Below are 16,645 nucleotides of genomic sequence, written 5' to 3'. Positions count from 1 at the left end.
TAATGCTCTGTATTAGCAAACACACCCCTAAAAACCCATCAACGCCATGGGCCTGGCCCTGCTCCCAACACTTCCTGACAAACGGCAAAGGAACAGCGGGCCGCTGTCGAATGGACACACCTGTCACCACGGATACAGGCAGCCGTCACCACGGATACGGCTCTTGTATGTCTTCCTGTCTGTCTGTTTGGCTTTGAACGGCTCTCGTCTGTCTCTCTGTCTCTCTAGGGGCCTTACCGGCTGATGAGAGAGAGAGAACAAAGCCAGGCGTGAACGACAGAAGAGAAATAAAGGAGAAGAAAAGACAGGGAAACAAAAACACTGTCGGCCCTAAATGTTCCTCCTGCACCTGACAGACAGGAAGACTGACACATCCATCCATTCCCCCAGCCTGCCTTTGTTGCTATAGAGACTGTTCCTGCTTTGACTCCAGCCTGATTAAAGTCCACTGTTGGGCTAAGTGTGTGTTTGCTTTCACACATACGGTTTTAGTCTAATGAAAAACAAACTCTTTATGATAACCCACGCACAGACAACACACATACTCATGGGAATATAGGAGAACACTATATATATCTAAAACCACAGGAAAACAGTACACTGGTACATTAACATAGGAGAACTCTATATATATCTAAAACCACAGGAAAACACTACACTGGTACATTAACATAGGAGAACACTATATATATCTAAAACCACAGGAAAACACTACAATGGTACATTAATATAGGAGAACACTATATATATCTAAAACCACAGGAAAACACTACACTGGTACATTAATATAGGAGAACACTATATATATCTAAAACCACAGGAAAACAGTACACTGGTACATTAATATAGGAGAACACTATATATATCTAAAACCACAGGAAAACACTACACTGGTACATTAACATAGGAGAACACTATATATATCTAAAACCACAGGAAAACACTACACTGGTACATTAACATAGGAGAACACTATATATATCTAAAACCACAGGAAAACACTACACTGGTACATTAACATAGGAGAACACTATATATATCTAAAACCACAGGAAAACACTACACTGGTACATTAACATAGGAGAACACTATATATATATCTAAAACCACAGGAAAACACTACACTGGTACATTAACATAGGAGAACTCTATATCTAAAACCACAGGAAAACACTACACTGGTACATTAACATAGGAGAACACTATATATATCTAAAACCACAGGAAAACACTACACTGGCACATTAACATAGGAGAACACTATATATATCTAAAACCACAGGAAAACACTACACTGGTACATTAACATAGGAGAACTCTATATCTAAAACCACAGGAAAACACTACACTGGTACATTAACATAGGAGAACACTATATATATCTAAAACCACAGGAAAACACTACAATGGTACATTAATATAGGAGAACACTATATATATCTAAAACCACAGGAAAACACTACACTGGTACATTAATATAGGAGAACACTATATATATCTAAAACCACAGGAAAACAGTACACTGGTACATTAATATAGGAGAACACTATATATATCTAAAACCACAGGAAAACACTACACTGGTACATTAACATAGGAGAACACTATATATATCTAAAACCACAGGAAAACACTACACTGGTACATTAACATAGGAGAACACTATATATATCTAAAACCACAGGAAAACACTACACTGGTACATTAACATAGGAGAACACTATATATATCTAAAACCACAGGAAAACACTACACTGGTACATTAACATAGGAGAACACTATATATATCTAAAACCACAGGAAAACACTACACTGGTACATTAACATAGGAGAACTCTATATCTAAAACCACAGGAAAACACTACACTGGTACATTAACATAGGAGAACACTATATATATCTAAAACCACAGGAAAACACTACACTGGCACATTAACATAGGAGAACACTATATATATCTAAAACCACAGGAAAACACTACACTGGTACATTAACATAGGAGAACTCTATATCTAAAACCACAGGAAAACACTACACTGGTACATTAACATAGGAGAACACTATATATATATCTAAAACCACAGGAAAACACTACACTGGTACATTAATATAGGAGAACTCTATATATATCTAAAACCACAGGAAAACACTACACTGGTACATTAATATAGGAGAACTCTATATATATCTAAAACCACAGGAAAACACTACACTGGTACATTAACATAGGAGAACACTATATATATCTAAAACCACAGGAAAACACTACACTGGTACATTAACATAGGAGAACACTATATATATCTAAAACCACAGGAAAACACTACACTGGTACATTAACATAGGAGAACACTATATATTTCTAAAACCACAGGAAAACACTACACTGTTACATTAACATAGGAGAACACTATATATATCTAAAACCACAGGAAAACACTACACTGGTACATTAACATAGGAGAACTCTATATCTAAAACCACAGGAAAACAGTACACTGGTACATTAATATAGGAGAACACTATATATATCTAAAACCACAGGAAAACACTACACTGGTACATTAATATAGGAGAACTCTATATATATCTAAAACCACAGGAAAACACTACACTGGTACATTAATATAGGAGAACTCTATATATATCTAAAACCACAGGAAAACAGTACACTGGTACATTAATATAGGAGAACACTATATATATCTAAAACCACAGGAAAACACTACACTGGTACATTAATATAGGAGAACTCTATATATATCTAAAACCACAGGAAAACAGTACACTGGTACATTAATATAGGAGAACACTATATATATCTAAAACCACAGGAAAACAGTACACTGGTACATTAACATAGGAGAACACTATATATATCTAAAACCACAGGAAAACACTACACTGGTACATTAACATAGGAGAACACTATATATATCTAAAACCACAGGAAAACACTACACTGGTACATTAATATAGGAGAACACTATATATATCTAAAACCACAGGAAAACACTACACTGGTACATTAATATAGGAGAACTCTATATATATCTAAAACCACAGGAAAACACTACACTGGTACATTAACATAGGAGAACACTATATATATATATCTAAAACCACAGGAAAACACTACACTGGTACATTAATATAGGAGAACACTATATATATCTAAAACCACAGGAAAACAGTACACTGGTACATTAATATAGGAGAACACTATATATATCTAAAACCACAGGTAAACACTACACTGGTACATTAACATAGGAGAACACTATATATATCTAAAACCACAGGAAAACACTACACTGGTACATTAACATAGGAGAACACTATATATATCTAAAACCACAGGTAAACACTACACTGGTACATTAATATAGGAGAACTCTATATATATCTAAAACCACAGGAAAACACTACACTGGTACATTAATATAGGAGAACTCTATATATATCTAAAACCACAGGTAAACACTACACTGGTACATTAACATAGGAGAACTCTATATATATCTAAAACAACAGGAAAACACTACACTGGTACATTAACATAGGAGAACACTATATATATCTAAAACCACAGGAAAACACTACACTGGTACATTAACATAGGAGAACACTATATATATCTAAAACCACAGGAAAACACTACACTAATGCATAAAGGTATCTACTTTATATCCAATACACATTAATAATGTTTCTGTTCTGAGACAAAGTAAACACACAGAAAGATCCTCAGGTCTAAAGTAGACTAACGATGTGTAAGAATGTAGTGTGTGTGTGTGTGTGTGTGTGTGTGTGTGTGTGTGTGTGTGTGTGTGAAACAGTATGGAGAGAGTGTGTGTGCATGTGTGTGTGTACTTTAAAGTGGACTACCTGCATAGCCTGCCAAAAGCGTCTTACCGCTGAAGGCCCTTTGAGGCCGTATCAGACTCTTCAATCGCTTAATAATCCTGGCTGGCGTGGAGCGGTGAGCGGCTGAGGCTGCCTTTGAAGTGTGTGTGTGAGGAACAGTGGAAGTGGATCTGAAGGCAGGAGCATGCACCGCTTACCAGAACTTAATTAACAATCTGCAACTGGAACCGGGCCAGACTCTCTCTCTCACACACACACACACACACACACACACACACACACACACACACACACACACACACACACACACACACACACAGGTGTACTGCTCTTTCCTTGGAATAGGGCGTTGTATTGCTGCAGGAGAAGGAGGGGGCAGCTTTGGGAAAACATCTCCACATCATGGTGTACCAGAGGTTTATCAGCTAAGTTTCCTTAGCTAAGTCACAAAACACATACCATTTATTGCATTGTATACATCACATGCTGGAGACAGCCCTTTTGGAAAAACCACATGATTTCACGTTACATTTCCACGCAAAAGTTTATTTTACATTTACATTTTAGTCATTTAGCATACGCTCTTATCCAGCTCGACTTACAGTAGTGAGTTCATTCATTTTCAGACTTTTTTTGTACTGTTCACATAGAACCATGTGTCTTTGGAACACTTCTCATTAGTTATGGGGTGTTAAGATGTATTCAGTTACATATCGCAATATAATTTTGGCGATAATATATCGGTACTTTGACTCCGAGTATTGACTTGTTAGGTAGCGTTAGTTAGTGCTAGTCGGATGTACCTGTGCAGAAACTCCTTTTTTCCCTCCTATAGCTTGTTCTCGATCTAGCACTTTTATTTCCATGACTCGTTTTTATCATGGCTCTCTCGTCTCTCGGCAGCAGACATACGGTGGAGTCGGAAAGTATTCAGACCCCATAACTTTTCCAAATTTTGTTACGTTACAGCCTTATTCGAAAATGGATTAAAAACATTTTCTTCCGCATTAATCTCCACAAAATATCCCATAAAGACAAAAGCGAAAACAGGTTTTTAGAACTTAAAATAAAAAATAAATAAAAAATGTAAAACAGAAATACCTTAGTTACATAAGTATTCAGACCCTTTGCTATGAGACTCGAAATTGAGCTCAGGTGCATCCTGTTTCCATTGATCATCCTTGAGATGTTTCTACAACTTGATTGGAGTCCACCTGTGGTAAATTCAATTGATTGGACATGATTTGGAAAGGCACACACCTGTCTATATAAGGTCCCACAGTTGACAGTGCATGTCAGAGCAAAAACCAAGCCAATAGGTCGAAGGAATTGTCCGTAGAGGTCCGAGACAGGATTGTGTCGAGGCACAGATCTGGGGAAGGGTACCAAAAACTTTCTGCAGCATTGAAGGTCCCCAAGAACACAGTTGCCTCCATCATTCTTAAATGGAAGAACTTTGGGACCACCAAGACTCTTCCTAGAGCTGTCCGCCAGGGCAAACTGAACAATCGGGGGAGAACGACCTTGGTCAGGTAGGTGAGCAAGAACCCAACGGTCACTCTGACAGAGCTTCAAAGTTCCTCTGTAGAGATGGGAGAACCTTCCAGAAGGACAACCATCTCGGCAGCACTCCACCAATCAGACCTTTATGGTAGTGGTTAGACGGAAGCCACTCAGTAAAAGGCACATGACAGCCTGCTTGGAGTTTGCCAAAAGGCACCTAAAGGACTGTCAGACCATGTGAAAAGATTCTCTGGTCTGATGAAACCAAGATGGAACTTTTTGGCCTGAATGCCAAGCGTCACGTCTGGAAGAAACCTGGCACCATCCCTACAGTGAAGCATGGAGGTGGCAGCATCAGGCTGTGGGGATGTTTTTCAGCGGCAGGTTCTGGGAGACTAGTCAGGATCAAGGGAAAGATGAACACAGCAAAGTACAGAGAGATCCATGATAAAAACCTGCTCCAGAGAGCTCAGGACCTCAGACTGGGGAGAAGGTTCACCTTCCAACAGGACAACGACCCTAAGCACACAGCCAAGACATCGCAGGAGTGGCTTCGGGACAAGTCTCTGAATGTCCTTGAGAGGCCCAGTCAGAGCCCGGACTTGAACCCGATTGAGAGACCTGAAAATAGCTGTGCAGCGACACTCCCCATCCAACCTGACAGAGCTTGAGAGGATCTGCAGAGAAGAATGGGAGAAACTCCCCAAATACAGGTGTGCCAAGCTTGTAACGTCATACCCAAGAAGACTGTATATGTGTGTGTGTGAGAGAGAGAGAGAGACCGTGTGTATATGTGTGTGTGTGTGTGTGAGAGAGAGACCGTGTGTATGTGTGTGTGAGAGAGAGACCGTGTGTATATATATGTGTGTGTGTGTGTGTGTGTGTGTGTGTGTGTGTGTGTGTGTGTGTGTGTGTGTGTGTGTGTGTGTGTGTGTGTGTGTGTGTGTGTGTGTGAGAGAGAGAGACCGTGTGTATATATATATATATGTGTGTGCGTGTGTGTGTGTATATGTGTGTGTGTGAGAGAGAGACCGTGTGTATATGTGTGTGTGTGAGAGAGAGAGAGACCGTGTGTATGTGTGTGTGTGTGAGAGACCATGTGTATATGTGTGTGAGAGAGAGAGAGACCGTGTGTATATGTGTGTGTGTGTGTGTGTGTGTGTGTGTGTGTGTGTGTGTGTGTGTGAGAGACCGTGTGTATATGTGTGTGTGTGAGAGAGAGAGAGAGAGACTGTGTTTATATGTGTGTGTGAGAAAGAGAGAGACCGTGTGTATATGTGTGTGTGTGTATATGTGTGTGTGTGTGTGTGTGTGAGTGAGAGAGAGACCGTGTGTGAATGTGTGTGTGTGTGAGAGAGAGAGACCGTGTGTATATGTGTGTGTGTGTGAGAGAGAGACCGTGTGTATATGTGTGTGAGAGAGAGACTGTGTGTATATGTGTGTGTGTGTGAGAGACACCGTGTGTATATGTGTGTGAGAGAGAGACCGTGTGTACATGTGTGTGTGTGTGTGAGAGACCGCGTGTATATGTGTGTGAGAGAGACCGCGTGTATATGTGTGTGAGAGGGACCGTGTGTATATGTGTGTGTGTGAGAGAGAGAGACCGTGTGTATATGTGTGTGTGTGTGAGAGAGACCGTGTGTATATGTGTGTGTGTGTGGGAGAGAGAGAGAGAAAGAGAGAGACCGTGGGTATATGTGTGTGAGAGAGACCGTGTGTATGTGTGTGTGTGTGTGTGTGAGAGACCGTGTGTATATGTGTGTGAGAGAGAGAGAGACCGTGTGTATATGTGTGTGTGAGAGAGAGAGACCGTGTGTATATGTGTGTGTGTGAGAGAGAGAGAGACCGTGGGTATATGTGTGTGAGAGAGAGAGAGACCGTGTGTATATGTGTGTGAGAGAGAGAGACCGTGTGTATATGTGTGTGAGAGAGAGAGAGACCGTGTGTATATGTGTGTGAGAGAGAGAGAGACCGTGTGTATGTGTGTGTGAGAGAGAGAGAGACCGTGTGTATATGTGTGTGAGAGAGAGAGAGAGAGAGAGAGAGACACCGTGTGTATATGTGTGTGTGTGTGAGAGAGAGAGAGAGAGACCGTGTGTATATGTGTGTGTTAGAGAGAGAGAGAGAGAGACCGTGTGTATATGTGTGTGTGAGAGAGAGACCGTGTGTATATGTGTGTGTGAGAGAGAGAGAGACCGTGTGTATATGTGTGTGTGTGTGAGAGAGAGACCGTGTGTATATGTGTGTGAGTGTGAGAGAGAGAGAGACCGTGTGTATATGTGTGTGTGTGTGTGTGTGTGTGAGAGACCGTGTGTATGTGTGTGTATATGTGTGTGAGAGAGACCATCTGTATATGTGTGTGTGTGTGTATATGTGTGTGTGTGTGAGTGAGAGAGAGACCGTGTGTATATGTGTGTGTGTGTGTGTGTGTGTGTGTGTGTGTGTGTGAGAGAGAGAGAGAGAGACCATGTGTATATGTGTGTGTGTGTGAGAGAGAGACCGTGTGTATATGTGTGTGAGTGTGAGAGAGAGAGAGACCGTGTGTATATGTGTGTGTGTGTGTGTGTGTGTGTGTGTGTGTGTGTGAGAGACCGTGTGTATATGTGTGTGTATATGTGTGTGAGAGAGACCATCTGTATATGTGTGTGTGTGTGTGTATATGTGTGTGAGTGAGAGAGAGACCGTGTGTATATGTGTGTGTGTGTGAGAGACCGTGTGTATATGTGTGTGAGAGAGAAAGAGACCGTGCTTATATGTGTGTGTGTGAGAGAGAGAGCGAGACCGTGTGTATATGTGTGTGTGTGTGTGTGTGTGTGTGTGTGTGTGTGTGTGTGTGAGAGACCGTGGGTATATGTGTGTGAGAGAGACCGTGTGTATGTGTGTGTGAGAGACCGTGTGTATGTGTGTGTGAGAGAGAGAGACCGTGTGTGTATGTGTGTGTGAGAGAGAGAGAGACCGTGTGTATATGTGTGTGTGTGAGAGAGAGAGAGACCGTGTGTATATGTGTGTGAGAGAGAGAGAGACCGTGTGTATATGTGTGTGAGAGAAAGAGAGACCGTGTGTATGTGTGTGTGAGAGAGAGAGAGACCGTGTGTATGTGTGTGTGAGAGAGAGACCGTGTGTATATGTGTGTGAGAGAGAGAGAGAGAGAGAGAGAGGTACCGTGTGTATATGTGTGTGTGTGAGAGAGAGAGAGAGAGAGAGAGAGAGAGAGAGAGAGAGAGAGAGACCGTGTGTATATGTGTGTGTTAGAGAGAGAGACCGTGTGTATATGTGTGTGTGAGAGAGAGAGAGACCGTGTGTATATGTGTGTGTGAGAGAGAGAGACCGTGTGTATATGTGTGTGCGTGAGAGAGAGAGAGACCGTGTGTATATGTGTGTGTGTGTGAGAGAGAGAGACCGTGTGTATATGTGTGTGAGAGAGAGAGAGACCGTGTGTATATGTGTGTGAGAGAGAGAGAGACCGTGTGTATATCTGCGTGAGAGAGAGAGAGAGACTGTGTATATGTGTGTGTTAGAGAGAGACCGTGTGTATGTGTGTGTGAGAGAGAGAGAGAGAGACCGTGTGTATATGTGTGTGAGAGAGAGAGAGCGAGAGACCGTGTGTATATGTGTGTGTTAGAGAGAGAGAGACCGTGTGTATATGTGTGTATTAGAGAGAGAGACCGTGTGTATATGTGTGTATTAGAGAGAGAGAGACCGTGTGTATATGTGTGTGTTAGAGAGAGAGAGAGACCGTGTGTATATGTGTGTGTTAGAGAGAGAGACCGTGTGTATATGTGTGTGTTAGAGAGAGAGAGAGAGACCGTGTGTATATGTGTGTGTTAGAGAGAGAGAGAGAGACCGTGTGTATATGTGTGTGTTAGAGAGAGAGAGAGAGAGACCGTGTGTATATGTGTGTGTTAGAGAGAGAGAGACCGTGTGTATATGTGTGTATTAGAGAGAGAGACCGTGTGTATATGTGTGTATTAGAGAGAGAGAGACCGTGTGTATATGTGTGTGTTAGAGAGAGAGAGACCGGTGTATATGTGTGTGTTAGAGAGAGACCGTGTGTATATGTGTGTGTTAGAGAGAGAGAGAGAGACCGTGTGTATATGTGTGTGTTAGAGAGAGAGAGAGAGACCGTGTGTATATGTGTGTGTTAGAGAGAGAGAGAGAGAGACCGTGTGTATATGTGTGTGTTAGAGAGAGAGAGAGAGACCGTGTGTATATGTGTGTGTTAGAGAGAGAGAGACCGTGTGTATATGTGTGTGTTAGAGAGAGAGAGACCGTGTGTATATGTGTGTGTTAGAGAGAGAGAGAGAGACCGTGTGTATATGTGTGTGTTAGAGAGAGAGAGAGAGACCGTGTGTATATGTGTGTGTTAGAGAGAGAGAGAGAGAGACCGTGTGTATATGTGTGTGTTAGAGAGAGAGAGACCGTGTGTATATGTGTGTGTTAGAGAGAGAGAGACCGTGTGTATATGTGTGTGTCAGAGAGAGAGACCGTGTGTATATGTGTGTGTTAGAGAGAGAGAGACCGTGTGTATATGTGTGTGTTAGAGAGAGAGAGACCGTGTGTATATGTGTGTGTTAGAGAGAGAGACCGTGTGTATATGTGTGTGTTAGAGAGAGAGAGAGACCGTGTGTATATGTGTGTGTTAGAGAGAGAGAGACCGTGTGTATATGTGTGTGTTAGAGAGAGAGAGACCGTGTGTATATGTGTGTGTTGGAGAGAGAGACCGTGTGTATATGTGTGTGTTAGAGAGAGAGACCGTGTGTATATGTGTGTGTTAGAGAGAGAGAGACCGTGTGTATATGTGTGTGTTAGAGAGAGAGAGAGACCGTGTGTATATGTGTGTGTTAGAGAGAGAGAGAGACCGTGTGTATATGTGTGTGTTAGAGAGAGAGAGAGACCGTGTGTATATGTGTGTGTTAGAGAGAGAGAGACCGTGTGTATATGTGTGTGTTAGAGAGACCGTGTGTATATGTGTGTGTTAGAGAGAGAGAGACCGTGTGTATATGTGTGTGTTAGAGAGAGAGACCGTGTGTATATGTGTGTGTTAGAGAGAGAGAGACCGTGTGTATATGTGTGTGTTAGAGAGAGACCGTGTGTATATGTGTGTGTTAGAGAGAGACCGTGTGTATATGTGTGTGTTAGAGAGAGAGAGACCGTGTGTATATGTGTGTGTTAGAGAGAGACCGTGTGTATATGTGTGTGTTAGAGAGAGAGACCGTGTGTATGTGTGTTAGAGAGAGAGAGACCGTGTGTATATGTGTGTGTTAGAGAGAGAGAGACCGTGTGTATATGTGTGTGTGTGTGAGAGAGAGACCGTGTGTATATGTGTGTGTGTGTGAGAGACCGTGTGTATGTGTGTGTGTTGAGAGAGAGACCGTGTGTATATGTGTGTGTGTGTGTGAGAGAGAGACCGTGTGTATGTGTGTGTGTGTGAGAGAGACCGTGTGTATATGTGTGTGTGTGAGAGAGAGACCGTGTGTATATGTGTGTGTGTGTGAGAGAGAGACCGTGTGTATATGTGTGTGTGTGTGAGAGAGAGACCGTGTGTATATGTGTGTGTGTGTGAGAGAGAGACCGTGTGTATATGTGTGTGTGTGTGTGAGAGAGAGACCGTGTGTATATGTGTGTGTGTGTGAGAGAGAGACCGTGTGTATATGTGTGTGTGTGTGTGAGAGAGAGACCGTGTGTATATGTGTGTGTGTGTGAGAGAGAGACCGTGTGTATATGTGTGTGTGTGTGAGAGAGAGACCGTGTGTATATGTGTGTGTGTGTGAGAGAGAGACCGTGTGTATATGTGTGTGTGTGTGAGAGAGAGGACCGTGTGTATATGTGTGTGTGTGTGAGAGAGAGACCGTGTGTATATGTGTGTGTGTGTGAGAGAGAGGACCGTGTGTATATGTGTGTGTGTGTGTGAGAGAGAGACCGTGTGTATATGTGTGTGTGTGTGAGAGAGAGACCGTGTGTATATGTGTGTGTGTGTGAGAGAGAGACCGTGTGTATATGTGTGTGTGTGTGAGAGAGAGACCGTGTGTATATGTGTGTGTGTGTGAGAGAGAGACCGTGTGTATATGTGTGTGTGTGTGAGAGAGAGACCGTGTGTATATGTGTGTGTGTGTGAGAGAGAGACCGTGTGTATATGTGTGTGTGTGTGAGAGAGAGACCGTGTGTATATGTGTGTGTGTGTGAGAGAGAGACCGTGTGTATATGTGTGTGTGTGAGAGAGAGACCGTGTGTATATGTGTGTGTGTGTGAGAGAGAGACCGTGTGTATATGTGTGTGTGTGTGAGAGAGAGACCGTGTGTATATGTGTGTGTGGTGTGAGAGAGAGACCGTGTGTATATGTGTGTGTGTGTGAGAGAGAGACCGTGTGTATATGTGTGTGTGTGTGAGAGAGAGACCGTGTGTATATGTGTGTGTGTAAGCGCCTCTTGAACTGTCACGGCAGTAATGAGAAGTTTTCATTTTCCATTTCACAGCCTCCCATCATTGGCTCCGTCACTTCAAATTCCTCCTAACAGGCACTGCTGCACCCACTTAATACATATCTCACACATGCACACAAGTCTACACATGGATGGCTCAGTGCCTGAACACATCTGCCTGTCTTAGACTAGGAGGGTGTGTCTGCATGGTATTAGAGAAGCTGTTCCAGGCATTATAACATAGCAGTCTCAGAATGTGATGCGTGACTTCATACAGTGTGTTCATCACCACAGGCCTGTTCAGTAAACAGGGTCAGACACGTGAGGTATGGTGGTAGTGGTACAAAGAAAGTTTGACATTGAGTGCTGGAGAGGAAGCTCCTGGGTAGTACACACACTGGTCTGGTGTGGGTGCTTTTGTACATGCATGTTCAAGATATAGCTAGGTGTTTAAACACTTTTCTCAGTCCTGTGCTTGGTAAGGGTGACCGTATGCTAATGTCAGTCTTTACATTTACATTTGAGTCATTTAGCAGACGCTCTTATCCAGAACAATTAGGGTTAAGTGCCTTGCTCAAGGGCACATAGATTCGAAGAAGCAAACTTTCGGTTACTAACCCAACGCTAGGCTACCTGCCTTCAGACAGCAAAATCTCTCTTTCTACCTCTCTTTCTTTCTACCTAGCTATCTCTCAGTCTCTCCAACTCAATTCCCATCATGTTTATATCAGGTGGAACCACTTGGGATACACTGTTGATTTTCATATTGGGCTCTCCTTTTAACTCTCCTTTTAAATCCCTCTCTTTTTAACTCTCTCTTCTTTGAGCCTGTCTAGAGTTGTGTGGGGAGGGTCTGTCTCACCTTTATGTAAGGGGGATCAATGTGGCAGACAGGGGGTGACAGAGGGGACAAGAGAGGGGCGCAGACAGGGGTCCATGAATGCATCTGTATACAGATTTAGGGGGCGAGTGGGGTTGTGTATATCAGCTTCTCTGTGACGGCCGCTGAGGTCTTAAAGTGGTCGGACCACCTCCAGGTTGTTCCATTAGATGACCTCGGGGGTCAGACCACCTCCAGGTTGTTCCATTAGATGACCCCGGGGGTCAGACCACCTCCAGGTTGTTCCATTAGATTACCTCGGGGGTCAGACCACCTGCAGGTTGTTCCATTAGATGACCCCGGGGGTCGGACCACCTGCAGGTTGTTCCATTAGATGACCCCGGGGGTCGGACCACCTCCAGGTTGTTCCATTAGATGACCCCGGGGGTCGGACCACCTCCAGGTTGTTCCATTAGATGACCCCGGGGGTCGGACCACCTCCAGGTTGTTCCATTAGATGACCCCGGGGGTCGGACCACCTCCAGGTTGTTCCATTAGATGACCCCGGGGGTCGGACCCCCTCCAGGCTGTTCCATTAGATGACCCCGGGGGTCGGACCACCTCCAGGTTGTTCCATTAGATGACCCCGGGGGTCGGACCACCTCCAGGCTGTTCCATTAGATGACCCCGGGGGTCGGACCACCTCCAGGCTGTTCCATTAGATGACCCCGGGGGTCGGACCACCTCCAGGCTGTTCCATTAGATGACCCCGGGGGTCGGACCCCCTCCAGGCTGTTCCATTAGATGACCCCGGGGAAGCTTGCCTGAGCAGAGGGCTGCGGTACAAGAGACAGATGAGCTTAAAGAGGATCAATGGGGCAGGAGAGCAGAGGGGGAGGAAGCGAGGAGGAGAAAGGTCTAGCTGGAGAAACCTTGTTTTAGCCATATGCAGGGCTGAGGAGAGGATGCTCCTCTCTCTCCTCCTCTTCACATGTCTCTTTTCTGTTCTTTCTCCATCTCATCTTCTTCCACCTCTCTAAATGTCCCTCCAGAGTTGTGTTCAAAAGCACACTGACAGTAATCTACAACATTCTCTACAGGACAGGAGCTGTCTGCCTTGATTAATGCGATTGAGAGACCATGCGGCTCCTCTCCAACGACATCAACAACTTCCTGCCATGTCTGAGACAGAGAGCTGCAATATGTTTTTGGGGGACTGGCAAAAGTCTTTGCTCTGTCTCTTTCATCTGTCTGAGTCATTATCTCTGCTGCTGCTTCCAAGGCCCACGGCAAAGACCGGGGCCCCACGAGATACACACACACATATACTGTATGTATGCACGAACACAATCACCCGCAGCACACACACAACATGTTATATCCCTCCTCATCCATAAACAACACAACAGCTCTAACTTTTATCTTCACACACGCCCCCCCCCCCTTCTAAATCAGATGTTCAGCTGACACGCCTCCATCCCTGTCTGCTACTCTGAGGCGATCCTCATCCCTGTCTGTTACTCTGAGGTGATCCTCATCCCTGTCTGTTACTCTGAGGTGATCCTCATCCCTGTCTGTTACTCTGAGGTGATCCTCATCCCTGTCTGTTACTCTGAGGTGATCCTCATCCCTGTCTGTTACTCTGAGGTGATCCTGATCCCTGTCTGTTACTCTGAGGTGATCCTCATCCCTGTCTGTTACTCTGAGGTGATCCTCATCCCTGTCTGCTACTCTGAGGTGATCCTCATCCCTGTCTGTTACTCTGAGGTGATCCTCATCCCTGTCTGTTACTCTGAGGTGATCCTCATCCCTGTCTGTTACTCTGAGGTGATCCTCATCCCTGTCTGTTACTCTGAGGTGATCCTCATCCCTGTCTGTTACTCTGAGGTGATCCTCATCCCTGTCTGTTACTCTGAGGTGATCCTCATCCCTGTCTGTTACTCTGAGGTGATCCTCATCCCTGTCTGCTACTCTGAGGTGATCCTCATCCCTGTCTGCTACTCTGAGGTGATCCTCATCCCTGTCTGTTACTCTGAGGTGATCCTCATCCCTGTCTGTTACTCTGAGGTGATCCTCATCCCTCTCTGTTACTCTGAGGTGATTGCAGGACATCTTTGATCATTCCATCCTCTGTTTTTCTATATAATCCATGACCAGGAATAATGGGATTTGGTGCATCTCCAAATGGCAGAGAACCAGACAGTGGAGAGAGGCTGTTGGTTGAGGTGGAACAACAGCACCACCATCTTCTGGCTGACAGAAGAACAGGACTCACACACTAGCTACTTCCAACCCTGTAAGACTGAGTGATACACCAGCTAAAACCCTCTAACACTGTGGTGATTACATACCCCAGTGGGTACAGTGCATTTGGAAAGTATTCAGACCCCTTGACTTTTTTAAACATTTTGTTACGTTACAGCCTTATTCTAAAATGGATTCAATAGTTTTTTTCCCTCATCAATCTACACACAATACCCCATAATGACAAAGTAAAAACAGGTTTTTAGATATTTTGGGGGAAAAAAACATGAAATAATAAATAAATATCACAATGTCACATCTGACAGTGCATTCACGTTGCTTTTTAGTTGTCCATCAGCAACGTGACTGACCAGGAACAAACAGTGATCTCTAGTCATGGCCAATATGCCACAACGATTCTGCATTAACCTTGATGGGAAAAGACATTGTCTTAACATCCATAACTGTGTGTAACCACATTACCAGTCAGACAGTCTACTGTTCCTCTACATCTAGGACTACACATGAGAGAGAGGGAGAAAAACTCCAGCTTCTAACACTGCCAACTCCATCTTCTCCTCCTTTCTTCCATCTCTCCTTCCTTCCTGCTGTCATAGCCGAGGAAACCTAAATGAACCATGGTGTTTGTGTACCACAGACCTCGGCGGGGACCGTGGAGGCCAGGTGTCATTACCGTTAGCCAGATGAGAGTACAGAGAGCTACGCCAGCTAGATACACAGGGTTAACCAACACACAGACTGACACATAGGAAGACTGATTATCTCTCCCTCTCTGTCTGGGTTTTACCACGGCTGGTCTCGATGAAGGAGAGAGCAGTGGAGGAGACTGGGTGGAATTGGAGGAGTGTGAGGAAAGGACACACACAAACAAGCATGCATACAGATACAGACAAGCACGCATACAGATACACACAAGCATGCATACAAATGTGCACGCCACTCAGGTACGCACGCACACCCACAGCCCTCTGCATCAGCTACATAACAGTCATCTGTTCCCTGCTCAAGGCCTGAGTAACCATGGGTAACCACTAAAAATCCACCACTAGCAATATTCCATGATCAAGAGATAGAGAATTGAACATGAAGGGAACGAGGTCAACTACAGTATACGCTAGAGTAGCCTACCTTACAGAGTATACTTAGGGCCAGTCCTTTTTCCTCACCACCAAACCTAGTACAGAAATAGCCTATAGGGCCAGAGTTTTGCCTGGTCAGAGTATAGCCTGGTACCAGATATGTTTGTGCTGTCTTTCCCACCTCCTATGGTCCCTGGCAAGATGGCACAAACAGATCTGGGAACAGGCTAGCCAGAGTATATACTACTCTGTCTGAACATATCAAACTAACCATCCATTCACCTCCACTAAAACACCACCGTACCAGAGTATATACTACTCTGTCTGAACATATCAAACTAACCATCCATTCATTACCACTAAAACACCACCGTACCAGAGTATATACTACTCTGTCTGAACATATCAAACTAACCATCCATTCATTACCACTAAAACACCACCATACCAGAGTATATACTACTCTGTCTGAACATATCAAACTAACCATCCATTCATTATCACTAAAACACCACCGTACCAGAGTATATACTACTCTGTCTGAACATATCAAACTAACCATCCATTCACCTCCACTAAAACACCACCGTACCAGAGTATATACTACTCTGTCTGAAAATATCAAACTAACCATCCATTCACCTCCACTAAAACACCACCGTACCAGAGTATATACTACTCTGTCTGAACAT

General features: G+C 44.0%; 1 protein-coding gene across 2 annotated transcripts in view; it reads right to left on the bottom strand.

The window, feature by feature from the left end:
- Window positions 1-16,645, bottom strand: part of LOC115205311 (centrosomal protein of 112 kDa) — a 183,120-nt gene that overhangs the window by 39,309 nt on the left and 127,166 nt on the right. The gene's annotated exons all lie outside the window — the stretch shown is intronic.

The sequence above is a fragment of the Salmo trutta genome, chromosome 1 (assembly GCF_901001165.1).
Source record: "Salmo trutta chromosome 1, fSalTru1.1, whole genome shotgun sequence".
Taxonomy (NCBI): domain Eukaryota; kingdom Metazoa; phylum Chordata; class Actinopteri; order Salmoniformes; family Salmonidae; genus Salmo; species Salmo trutta.
Note: the sequence above shows the minus strand (reverse complement) of the source record. Positions and strands in the feature narration are given on the sequence as shown.